Source organism: Excalfactoria chinensis, chromosome 5 (genome assembly GCF_039878825.1).
Source record: "Excalfactoria chinensis isolate bCotChi1 chromosome 5, bCotChi1.hap2, whole genome shotgun sequence".
Taxonomy (NCBI): Eukaryota; Metazoa; Chordata; class Aves; order Galliformes; family Phasianidae; genus Excalfactoria; species Excalfactoria chinensis.
The window spans coordinates 7,593,101-7,606,250 of record NC_092829.1 but is presented as its reverse complement, the minus strand read 5'-3'; the positions used below and the strand labels follow the sequence as shown (position 1 = coordinate 7,606,250).

The window sequence follows — 13,150 nt, the reverse complement described above, 5'->3', positions numbered from 1 at the left end:
TGAAAATATGGAGTAAAAAAAAAAAAGAAAATCCTCACAACACAATGTGAGCAGAACATGATAGGAAACACCTTTTTTGGCACAAGTTACTATGAACATTAAAAGTGAAGAACATCAAGAATGGAAAACATTAGGAAACGGGAACTGTGGGAATAACCGGCTTTAACCCTCAGCAATTCAAGTACAACTTTTACTTCACATTGCAGACTTTTCTGCATAGCACTGGAGTAACTGCAGGAAGTCCTGGCTGGGTGTTAAGGGCTGGATTTAAGTCTATGAAGCCTAGAGAAGCTTTGGATCACACTATAAAACATTCAGATCACTCTACTGAAGATAATTTTTACACTTTGTCTTGACATCTAAGACAGTGGTATTCACTTAATTAATTTCTAGTATGATTTATACCTCGGGAGCTTCCAAGAGCCTGTCCCAAGAGTGACACCTCATTACACTGTACAAACACAGTGAAAGAACAATGCTATTCCGATGAGCTTTTTCATCAAACTAATGGGGAGAGCCAAAGAGAGGATGGTGGACAGAGCAGAGCAAAGATGAGAAGAAATGTAACCGCATTACTCCCAGACATAAGGATGAGCCCAGGTGTCTCACACCCCAGTTCACTTGCCTGATTCAGGTCGCCATTTACTGTGGGAGGAAGGGAAGAAGAATGCATGTCTGCCCCGCACAGGAGGAAAGATCAATGCAGTTAAAGTGATTTCTAATCCAAATCCATGTTATGCCAGGCAAGGTTTGTGTCTGTTACTCTGTTATTCTTAATAATTTCCTTCCTTCATGGGTGAAAAAAAATAAATGAGACTGTTGCTGCATGGTGAACAGGCACAGAAGATCGGTGTTTTCTATTACTCTGGCCCTACACTGAATGCTGCATCTTTATTCACAGATTCTACCCTGAATAAAGACAGGATTATCACAGTTCATGGCAAGTTTTCCCATCGTCTCTCCCAACAGAGAGTTCTGTGATTATATACAGATTGTATACAGGACTGCAAAGCAATTGCTGATGATATGCAGAAGGCCATACAGGACTTCCTTTCTTTGCTACAGCAACAAACAAAATCTTTAGTCACATTTTTTCACATTATTTTTTTAGTTCTCAACATCTGGTTGAAAACGTAGCTTATGAACAAGTAAGAAGTGCTGAGAGGTTTTACCCCACCTTGGGAACCTGAAAAGAGCTCTGGCGACAGGAAGTGCCATATGAAGACCATTTCAAAACAGCCACTCTATTTCCTGCAGCTTACCCCAAAAAGCAGCTTCTCTTCCCTAGGACCACTATTGTAAGTGAGATTAGAGATCATAAGTATAGATGTGAGGCTGCAAATTTGACTCATGCTGTGAATGATTTCCCCATCCGTACTAACAGAAGGCACTGGTTACTAGTACCTATGGTGGGTATTTACACTGGTGCATTGCTACACAGTGAGCACCTTTCACTTTGGGCTCTCCAAGGGCATATTCTGGGGTACTGATCACCCAGCCATCATTATCTGGTGTAACACATGTAGATACACTGCAGCATTTGGTCATGGTCACCTAAAAAGTCCCTGCACTTGCCCAGAGCACCTCATGAACACGACCAGCTCTCCCTGCCTCACAGAAAGTGAGGTAGCAAAGCAAAAAAGTGACTTGCACAAAGTCACAAAGCAAGCTGGCAGCAAAGCCAGCAATAAATACAACCCAGATGTCCTGGATTCCACCTCCTCACTGCACTATGCTGCCTTCCCTGAGCTCAATGTTGAAAGGAAATGTTTTACATTTACTCATCCCTCCTCTTCCTTTGTCAATAGAAATAAAAGCAGGCATCTGACTGCCTAAGTCTTGAATACTCTGATGGTTTCCAAGGCTTGTGATGAAGTCAGCCAACATTTCTATTGAATCCAGCCCTGGTGGACAACGAAAACTGATTTCTCTGCCAACTTGCCTATCAGTACAAAACTTGCCTAAGCACATATTATATGGATATGCATTGCACATATACATATTTCATGGCTTTGCAAAGAACCACTAATTGCAAAAACACTACAGTTGCAACTCAGCCAGCAAATAGACTTATCTATTTAAAAAAGAAGCAGCATCATTATTTTTTATAAGTACAGGGTTTAAATCTAGGCTGTGTACCTTTGCATTGTGTTGAAAGGTAGAGGATCTGACAGGATAATTGTTGGACTGAATGTTCTGAATTCTGCTTAAAGATTGGTGGCTCATTAGTATTAATTTTCCATCTGTTTATTTTTTTGAACAGAGTGTCCAGTTCTTTAATATGTGGTCACTGAACTGCCACTGTGCAGAGGGCCGGTTCTATGTGCTTTCTAAAACCAATGTGATCTAATTTTGTGAGAGTAAGTCGTGCCCATCCAGCAGAATATCATTACCTCTTTCATCCTCAGGTGAGTTCAGGTCTCTGAGTAGTTAAAAGCACTCTTGCTATTTTTCATCCTCAAGGCAAAAGCCACTCAGTTTTTCCTGCCTGTATTTACAAAAGTCTGTCAGGGAGGAGTAAGTGTTGTGTTGCCATAACTGCTGCCAGTGAGCTGCTGTGGCTACCGGAAGGGGCTTCAGAGAAGCTGGACAGACGTCATGAGGAAATGCAGTGTTACATGTTGTGTCCGCCTCTCCTCCAAACACTCACGGGAAGCAACATGACAGTGGGAAGAAAAGCTTTAGCATCTGCAGTCTACCTAAAGTATTAAGCTCTTTTTACAGGACTCCCCCTTTCTCACCCCTCTGATTAGAAAATAAATGCACATTTTCAGAGCACGATTTTGCATTCGGCTATGCTGTACCAAGTTCACAGCATTCACGCCTGCACCACGAGCACTTTGCATGCATCCACTTGCTGGATTACTACATCCCCAGCTTTGCTCCAACCAGCAGGGATTTATTATGACTGCAAATTTCTCGGATCTTCCAGACAATGAGGCAAACCAAAACACAGCTCAAAAAAGCCTCCTTCCTTTCCCTGTAAAACTATTTCCTCATTCCTGCCACCCCTGTTTAGCTCGACTGGCTGGACACGAAGCCTGTAAGTCCTCTGAGGCACATCCAGTAGGTGGCTATTTTTCATTTATCATGGTGGGAACATTAACCTGCCATCAGGCTGCAGCAGCAATAAACGACAAGAATAAATCTTGAGAAACATGACTGGGTTGTGGCTTTTTTGTAAATCAACAGTAATTCTGACAGATTTGACTCTGCCATCTTCCCAGACGTGTCTGCTTCTGTATATCTTTCTCAGAGCAGAAAAGCATCACTCCTCTCCAATGCACGTGCAGCCAGGTTAAGGACATTGCTCATTGATGCAATTATTCAGTGCCTTGAGATGAGCTTTCCTGGCATAATCCAGTACAGTTATCCAAACACTTCCCTTTAGTCTCTAAGGAGGTACAACTTTAAAAAGAACTAATTTTTTCCTGCTATCTCTACTCAACCCATTTCATTCACAGATTCCTGTTAGACTGACTGAAATGGTTGTTAAATCCACTGAGGACATTGAATCCAAATACTGACTTAGATTGCTGTGCTATTACTAAATGTGTTCCCTTCATGATAGATCTGCGGGGTTCTGCTTCCATCCAGCTCTGTAAATCACACAATAACTGAAATGTCCTCATATAAATACCAGTGTGTGAAATACTATTCTAAAGTCTGTTTTACATCAAAGTTGATAATCTTCTAGACCTACACTTTACCCAGAAGTAGTAATAGCCAGGCCTATGAACACATCGCCCTTCGCAACACCTGCAGCACTCTGCTCATAGAAAGCATGACAAATTAGTTATCCTCATAACTGTGCACATTATTTGCTTATGTAGTCATCCATCACCACGAGTACAAACCCTACATGTAGTCATTCTCATGAGGAAATGCCCAGTTTGTCTCCAAAATGGGCTCTGACTAACTAGTTACCTTAATTAGACACTGAGTTGTCCAAGCTATTTGTTGCACAAGTCATTTTTTCCCCCCCTCACAATCAAGACCATTATGTGAAAAAGGCCAACCTTAAGGAGGGTGAGGACACAGTTTGTATAAAAATCAATGCAACCTTTCACTAGAACATAAATCAGACCCATTCTGGCATACATGAAAATATTTGGGGAATGTTTAAAGACATTTCTGCATTCTTGTAAATTTTCTGCTTTGGGTTGATTTTAGAGATGGTAACAGGGAAAGCTCAGCTCACACCAAGGAATATCACCAATCAAAGAACCCATGACCTTTCTCATGTTAGTTTCACAGATCTCCAGTTCATAAGCCTTCTGATAAACACACAGACATTTCAAACAAACAAAAAGCCCACAACTTTTTGGATTCTCATCTGACCTGAGGCTCATCTGACCCATTAACATCTTTGGGGTTCACCAAAAGCTGTTTTCTAACTAATTCTCAAAATCATGTCTAATCCCTCTTAGGTAATTTTATTCCCCTTTGGAATATAATGCCAACATTGGTTAAAGTAGTTCTTGCTATGTAAGAACATCTTGGAATTCCTTTGAGCTGCTTCTTCAAGCTGAATTTTCCATTTTTCAGTTCACTGCCACAAATAATTCCATCAAAGATGGATCTTTGGCTTACAGTGAGAACGATGTGAGGCAAGGAAAAGTTCTGGCGTGTGCTTATTTTGAGGGAAAAGAAGAGTTACGACTGACTGAGAGTCAAAAGTCTGGGTGCTGTGGCAAACCACACAGCAAGCAAATGAAGAAGTGACCTGCAGGAAGTGGAATGGCATTAACTTTCTAGTGCTGGAGTGTGAGGATACTTGGGAAAAACAGGGATAGTTAGACTGGTGAAGTGTGGGAGCTTCAAGGACTCACTGCATGGTGGAGATATTCACAGAATCACAGATCACAGAATTTTTCAGGTTGGAAAAGACCTAGAAGATCATCTAGTCCAACCATTACCAATACTTCCCAGCTAAACCATATTCCTCAACGCAACATCCAAACGTTTCTTGAACACTCCCATGGTCGGTGACTCTACCACCTCCCTGGGCAGTGCATTCCAATGCCTGACTACCCTTTCTGGAAGAAATACTTCCTAATGTCCAGCCTGAACCTCCCCTGTCGCAGCTTGAAACCATTCCCTCTAGTTCTATCACTGTCTACACGAGAGAAGAGGCCAACCCCCAGCTCACCACAACCTCCCTTCAGGAAGTTATAGAGCTATAAGGTCTCCCCTGAGCCTCCTCTTCTCCAGGCTGAACAATCCCAGTTCCCTCAGCCGCTCCTCATAAGGCCTGTGCTCCAGACCCCTCACCAGCCTCGTAGCCCTCCTCTGAACACATTCCAGGGCCTCAATGTCTTTCTTGCAGTGAGGGGCCCAAAACTGAACACAGTACTCAATCCCAATACCACTTCATCAGGCTTATCCCTAGAAGACCTGCCTTTACCCCCTTTCCCCTTCATAGAGTCATCCTCCTCCGTCACGAAGGCACAAGACCATGGGTTCTTACAAGCACGTCCCTCTCCTGCAAGCACTGGATCGCTACGCACCGACTCTGTGTTAGTGACCCCAGCTACACACCCATCCCCCTTCATACCTAGTTTAAAGCCCTCTGAATGAATCTGCCTAATTCTCGCCCTAAGATCCTTTTTGAACGCTGGGAGAAGCCACTCCTATCAGTTACTAGCCGGTCCAGTCTCCTGCAGACAGAGGCCAAGTCAAAGAACCCAAATCCCTGCCGAGCACACCAAGCTTGGAGCCAGGAATTAAACCACTGGCCCATTATATTAAGTCCCTCATTATTCCCTATAGCTGGAGGGATAGAGGAGAACACAACTTGTGCTCCTGAACCCTTTACCTGTCTCCCCAGGGCTCTGAAATCCTTTTTCAGAGTCCTTAGGGAAGTTTTGTGTAAATTATCCCTACCGACCTGAAACAATAACAGAGAATAGTAATCAGTGGGCCGGACAAGGGAAGGAAGTTTCTGCTTAATATCCTTTACTCGGGCACCTGGGAGGCAGCAGACCTCCCTATGCAGAGGGTCTGGCCTACATATTGGCCCTTCTGCTCCCTTCAGCAGAGAGTCACCAATGACAATGACCCATCGTGTTTTCCTATTTGATGATGTATTAATTTTAGGAGAAGACTGGTTAGATCTGGAAAGCACCAATTGAGGAGATCCATCATCACCACCATTATCCAGTTGTCCCTGCAGAGCACTGTACCTGTTCTGCAGGGGCAGCTGGGGGGGCTGGGGACTCACCTGGTCACATCGTACACAATCACTGCCTCCCTCACCCAGCACTGCAAGGGCCAGGCTCTGGCACTCAGTACAGCCAGAGACCTGCACACCAGCATCTCGGGTTAGGGGCTTAGTCTGGGTATCTTCAGACTTTTTGGTGGCAGCCTTCCTTTCAGGCATGCGCAGGACCTCAGTCTGGGTCTCCGCAGTCTTCTTGGCTGCTGCCATCCTTTTCTGAGGGCATGGGACCCTTGTCTGGGCCTCCTCAGTATTTCTGGCAGCAGCCTTCCGCCGGAGCACGACCATAGCTAAGGAGAATACTTACCAGCACTGAAACCTGAGACAGGAAGTCCCGAGGAGCACGGACCCTAGCCCCTCCTATCTGTCTCGGGTGGGCAGCGACTTGTCTCTGCCCTCTTTGTGCCGGTTTAAGTCCCCGCCGTTGCCTGGCAACGCCCAAAGGCCACTATTCTACCCGTAGTAACGTCAGTATTCTGCCAGTAGTAGTTCATTAGAGTATTTATCTAGGACTATGCAGAAATGAGAAGAATTGCATGAATCTTGAACCTTTTCTTTTAGATGCTGGGAGGCTGAGATGCAAACATACCACTAGTCAAGGGAGGAGAGTCGAGAGGTCAGTGGACAGGTAGAAAGGTATTTAAAATCCGATGGCAGCAGGGATAACAGCTGCTCCCCTGACTCTGCAAATATCAGACACAGTCAGCCGCTATCAAAATCAAGGGGTGATTGTTCTCTTAACTACAGAGGAGATATAACATTTGCCCAGCAGTGAAGTGACTATGACTTTAGAGTCAAGCATTTATCAGTAGGCTTGGAAATCATATAAATCTTATCTCCTCTTTTTAAAAATAAACTAACAAACAAACAAGAACCCCCAAACAGACAGATAACTTTGCCCTCTGAAGACATTGCTATCTTTATTGGGCAGATGGAGTGGACGGGCTAGGTGCCTGTTCTTCTTCAGGCACTTGCATTCTTGCTTTGTGGAATTTTACAGGGTCTGTTCCTGCTACCTGGCACTCACTCCCTATGGAGCTGCAGTCGCTGAGACATGGGAGCAGATGCATCCTCCAGTGGTTACCTTGGCTTATTACATGGGCTGATATTCTGACTGTTTAGAGCTTCTAATTAGAGGAATCCTAGGGAAAAAATTTACTTATGCCCCTTAGTGTTTTAAACATGCATAGAACAGCTTCTTTGCCCTAGTAGAAAGCTCAAGGAAAGATAAAACCAACCCTCTACGCATTTTCAGAGGTTGAAACCAAGGCAATATACATTCCTATGGCTTCACAGAAAACACAACACTTCCACATGATCCCAACACTATACATCCTACCCCTTCCACTGGCACTGACACCAATAGGAAAAGCATCAGTGACGTTTCTGGTGTTATTCCCTGGAGAAGAGTGGCTCCAGCCCAGCCTCCCTGCATTGAGCATGGGGCACCGAACCCACCAAAGTCAGCAGGAGGTTAACTTAGAGCACAGTGATTCCCTTGACTATGGATTGCAGACAGTTGGATTTTGTTTCAGTGATGAGCTTCAAGTACAGCCAAAAGTTAACAGAGGCACGTTGACCTCATAGCTGTGAATGCAGATTGAGCATCCAAGACAATTAAAAGCATAAAGCACACACCATCTCCAAATCCCTGGCAAATCAGTGCTAGAAGTTACTGCTGCCCTGTCTGCCTGCGAAGACTTTAACACCCTCTTCATAGAGGTTGGAAGGCAGCCATCCCCAATGAATTACTTACAGGCTCTGACTAGAGGCAGGCTGGCTTCAGCTGGAGATTTACACAAGCCTCGTAATCTAATAGTAGAGTTTACTTTATAAGAGTGCCACACCAAAGATAGTAAAATGCAATTTTCACTAACAAATCTACATGCTTCCACGGAAAAGCTCCAGCCATCAGAGAACATGTCAGCACTGCACAGGGCCTCACACAGATTTATCGTCTTCAGTTTATGGTTGAAGAGTTATTGTTAACTCCATTGTTATAGAGTTACAGCAATTAAAAGCTCCAGTCACACTTATCATTTTAACCATAACTAATAAAACCTAATAAATTCTGAGACACGATGTGTTTTCCTGCACCGCTAAACATCTGCAGCCTTTTCACACTGGACTTTTGACCTGCGACACTTGATTTTGGGAGTGAATTAGCTGTTGTAAGCTTCTTTTCCTCTAATTTGCTTGGACCTGCACAATTCCTTTATCGTTTTTCTTTACTGTAGTAAGATGCAGAGCAAGGCAGTGCTTAGAGGTTTTCCCTTAAGTATGCAACAGGTGATTGCAAGCAAAGTCTTGTATCTCTTTAAGTAAAGTCACCTTCCAACTCTCTGTGTTTGCTTTTAAGAACAGTATTTTTGCTGTAGAAGGATAAACCCTTAGTGCTTTCTCTTGAGTAATAGTTCTTTTCTCTCAAAGCTTTAAAGAACATTTTTCAGTTTCTCTATAGGTGTCCTCTGATAAAACTCAGAGCATCTGAAGTCATGTGTTTGGAAACATATTAAGGTGCTGAATGAGGCAAAAGACCTAGACAGGTGGATAGAAAATTGTTACCCAGCATATTTCCTAGCACTCTGTCACCTGGCCTCATCAGCCTTGCAACGAAGAAATACAGAATCCCACTCCTGTAGACAGTGTCACTTATCTCTGCTGTTTATTTCTTCAAGCTTTGTTTTAAGTCTCAAACACTGCTAGCATACAGAAAGTCTAGTTCCAAGTCAGTTTGTTATCATGATATCTATATATATTGCAAGTGGTATTTCTTGAGATATAATACCCAGACAAATAAATTCCTCTTGCAGAAGCACAGATACTATAAACATCTGAATATATATACATATATACAGGGAAAGCACACAAAAAACCCTCACATTCATCAGAAAACAACCTCATGGTACGTAAATTACAGTTTGCACCTTGCAACAACTGGAACAATCGGGAATAAGGCTCTGCGTACTACAAAAAGAGTTTTGCTGTGTTTGAGATCATACGATGGGTTAAGCGTGCAGGGAGAAGAAGTCAGAAAAACAACGTGCGTGATCTGGAATAGAGATTACTGAATGGAGGGGCGTGTATGGCACTGAGAACCAACATCCCTTGGAAAACTCTGAGAGGCTGAGCACTGAAACTAGAAACTCCTGCAGTACCAAAGGAACTCAGAAACTTTAAGCAGGCTGAAAGCATTAGTTCATCCCTGACCGCGTACCTTCCCATACGCAAGAAAGAAGCAAAACTGTGTGCCAGGTGGGATGCACCTCGGCTGGAGCGCTCACCGTGCCTTCCCCCAGCAGTAACACTTAACCTGCAGTGGCTGCAGGTTTCATTTAACCACAGCAGCTGGGAACACTATGGTTTTACACACAGAATGCTCACTTTCTGCATCAAAGAACCACACACCCACATCTCCTCGCAGTGCTGAAAGCCCGTTGTCTGCTACAAACTTGTGCATCAAAGATAAAAAAGAAAGAGAGAGAGACTTTCATTAAAAAAAAAGCGACCAAAAACTTACCAAAAATAACTGAAGTTCTCTAAAGTTGCCCTGAAGTTGAAATAGCCCAGAACACCAGTGCAGAGCCTGCCTTAAACTCTCTCTCTTTCTCACTCCCCCCCCTCTCTCCAGCAATTGGAAGGAGGGCTGTACAGAAATTCAGCAAACAATTTTCCTTCTATGTCGACTGGGGCGTTCCTCTACGGGCAGAAAGGGGATGGCTAAGCCTGGGTGAGGCTTGTTGCTCTCTCCAAGCCAAAGAGCTCTGTCGCAGATTACACAGCCTGTGAAATCCAATCCCTTTCTCTACTAACGCAACAGCTGTACTGCTTCAGCTGGGGCAGGAGTTGTGCACAGACTAAGGGCTTGCTCCCGAGTGAGTTTTCCACACTGGGGGAGGCAGAGGAACAGGGGTTCCTGTAAGCGCTGTGGGTTCTCCCTGCTTGGTGCCTACAGCTGCAGGAATGAGCGTTTGTAGGGTGGAGGTACGGGGCAATTTCCTCGTGACCGAAAGTATATGGGATGTGGGCGCCAGTGCAAAACAAACATCTCTTTTCCTGAAATTCATTCCCAGCCTTGCTTCAGGACATAAGTGGGTAATTAACATTATAGGTATTAGTAAACTCTCATGCGAGCATGCACACAGGCAGGATACAGTCTGTCACAAACAGCACAGTGCAAATGGCTTTCAAGGCTGCTCCTCTGTCCTCTTCATGTATGTTTTGTTTTGTTGTGTTTTTTGTTTTTTTGTTGTTTTTTTTTTTTTTGCCAGCAGTTTAATTCCTTCCCCAAAAGCCTGAACTCTGAGCTGACAGACCTTGCACCACATTCAGTGCTACCATGATTCACAGCTTGGGGTGTCAGCACACTCTGCAGCACCAACACATGCAAAAAGCCACTCAGCACAAGCAGAAACTGCTTTACTCAAACTCCCAGCTCTCCTCTCACCTGTTGCCATTTCCCCACCCTCCCCCATCATGGGCAAGGAATTCATAACACAGCTGATTACTCCCTCCCCCTCTGAGGAATTCTTCCCTCTTCTGGTTACACCTCTCTGGAGTTTTGAAAAATCACAGCAAGAAGGTTCAGTTGGGGTTTCCTTGTTTTGCAGAAGTATTTGCCTGCTTGTTTGCATGCTGTCAGACAGGTGAGAGGTGAAGGGGTGCGAAACACAAATAACACATAAGCAGCCCTGGCTGCTTTGCCAGCACACTGAAGCAGGATGTGAACAGGTAAAATCCTATACCAGCCAGAGGAACTTGTGTTTGCTGACAAGCTTCTTTCATCTTGCAGCAGGCTCCCCAGTACAAAAAAGACAGGGATCTCTTGGAAAGAGTCCAGCGGAGGGCCACAAAGATGGTGAAGGGCCTGGACCATCTCCCCTACGAGGAGAGACTTAGGGAACTGGGTCTGTTTAGCCTTGAGAAAAGAAGGCTGAGAGGGGACTTGATCCAGGTTTATAAATACCTGAGGTGTGGGAGCTATAGTGGCGAGGCTGGTCTCTTTTCAGTAGTGCGTGGGGACAGGACTAGGGGCAACGGGCTGAAACTCCAGCATAGGAAGTTCCGCACGAATGTGCGCAAGAACTTCTTTACAGTGAGGGTGACGGAGCACTGGAACAGGCTGCCCAGGGAGGTGGTGGAGTCTCCTTCTCTGGAGATATTCAAGACCCGCCTGGACGCCTACCTGTGCGACGTGGTGTAGGGAGCCTGCTTTGGCAGGGGGGTTGGACTCGATGATCTCTAGAGGTCCCTTCCAACCCCTATAATTCTGTGATTCTGTGATTCTGTGATATGCTGTGGGTTTTTGTGTTGTCACCTCTGAATAGATTGCAGGATCTCTAGCTCTGTAGGTGCTGTATTTTCAGACCCAGCTTTAGAATGGATGCATCCCATTTCTATAGTGGGCATGCTGAAATTGGTCAGTGAAAGCCAAGGATGCTGCTCAGCTTCCTATTATGAGTGGATGCTTAACACAGACTTTTTGTAAAATCAGGTCTTAATGGAGCTACAATGTTTATATTAAAGCTGATTCTGGAAAGAATTTTGTATAATTAATGCAGACTATTATATTGAATTATCAGTTATATAAGATTGCGTATATATGAAAATGAATCAGTATTATACATAATTTTATTTAATACACAATTTCTCTGCGTATGAACTGGGTAGTGTTTCATATTATTGTATTAATTTATAATGTGTATAATTATATAATTAGCTATGATATAGGATACACAATTATATATAGTATACATAATCTTATACAATTAATCTAAATGTTATGTGAGGCACAACCCAGTTCATATGCAAGCAGTATTTTCTCCTAAGTGTGACATCTACACTTATGAAACAGAATAACTCATGGGTTGCAGGCAGTGTAGGGAGCCTGGAAGCAAAGGAAGGAGAGGAGGTGATGTGAGTGTGCCAGTGCCAGAGACCCAAGGTTCTGCACTGTATCAGGAATCGAGCAAGACCTGCTGCAGCTGCTCCTGGGATGGAGGTGACCAGAGCCTCCTGAGTTTCAAGACCTCTAGAATTCAGCTCATTTTTTGGCTTGCTCTTCTGATATCCCCGTTTCTATGCTCACTCATGGAATCATAGTATCATAAATGTTGAAAAAGACCTCTAAGATCACTTAGTTCAACCACCACCCCATCTCCACCATGCATGCTGACCATGTCCTTCAGTGCCACATCTACACACTTCATGAGCACCTCCCAGGATGATGATTCCACCACCTCCCTGGGTGATTACAGTCCTTGGAATTATACTAATGTTCAGACTTTCTGAACCATCTTTTGACATAATCCCGACAAACAACAGAAACGGGCATGCAAACAAGGAGCCCAGACTGACATGGTAGTTCTAGGCCGAGACAGGTTGTTTGGATGCAGAAATCTGGCTCCCACCTCTGGAATCAGAGGTGAAATCAGCAGCACTTCAGCTGGCTGCAGACCCATCAGAATTCAGAAGTAGTGTGTTCTGTCCTTGGTGTGTGCTTTGTTTAAACACATTGCTGAATATAACATATACCTGATAGCAGCATTTCAAAATCTAAAAGGATGCTACAGGAGGGAAGAGGACAGATTCTTTAGCACCATCTATAGTGATAGTACAAGGGGAAATAGTTTCAAGCTTAAAGACCATAAGTTTAGTTTGGATATAAGGAAAAAGTCTCTTACAGTGAGGGGTGGTGAGGCACTGGCACAGGTTGTCCAGAGAGGAGGTGGATGCCCCATCCCTGGAGACTTTCAAATTGATGCTGGATCAGGCCCTGGGCAACCTGATCTAGCTGTGCATGTCCCTGTTCATTGCAAGGGAGTTGGGTAGATGACCTTTAAGGATCCCTTCAAACTCTAAGGATTCTATGATTCCCTATTGATGGATGTTTCTTCAATCTTTCCAGCATTTTTAAAGCCCACATGAGAC

The 13,150-nt window shown here is 44.1% G+C and overlaps 1 protein-coding gene across 3 annotated transcripts in view; it reads right to left on the bottom strand.

The window, feature by feature from the left end:
- Positions 1-13,150, bottom strand: part of AHNAK2 (AHNAK nucleoprotein 2) — a 71,400-nt gene that overhangs the window by 40,817 nt on the left and 17,433 nt on the right. The window contains exon 1 of one of the 3 annotated variants that reach the window (XM_072339260.1): positions 9,741-9,935. The exons of 1 other annotated variant lie outside the window; for it this stretch is intronic. The gene's annotated coding sequence lies outside the window, so the exon portion shown is untranslated. Of the gene's footprint in view, positions 1-9,740; positions 9,936-13,150 lie in introns of those variants that run through there. One more of the 3 variants, XM_072339259.1, reaches the window with a different exon arrangement.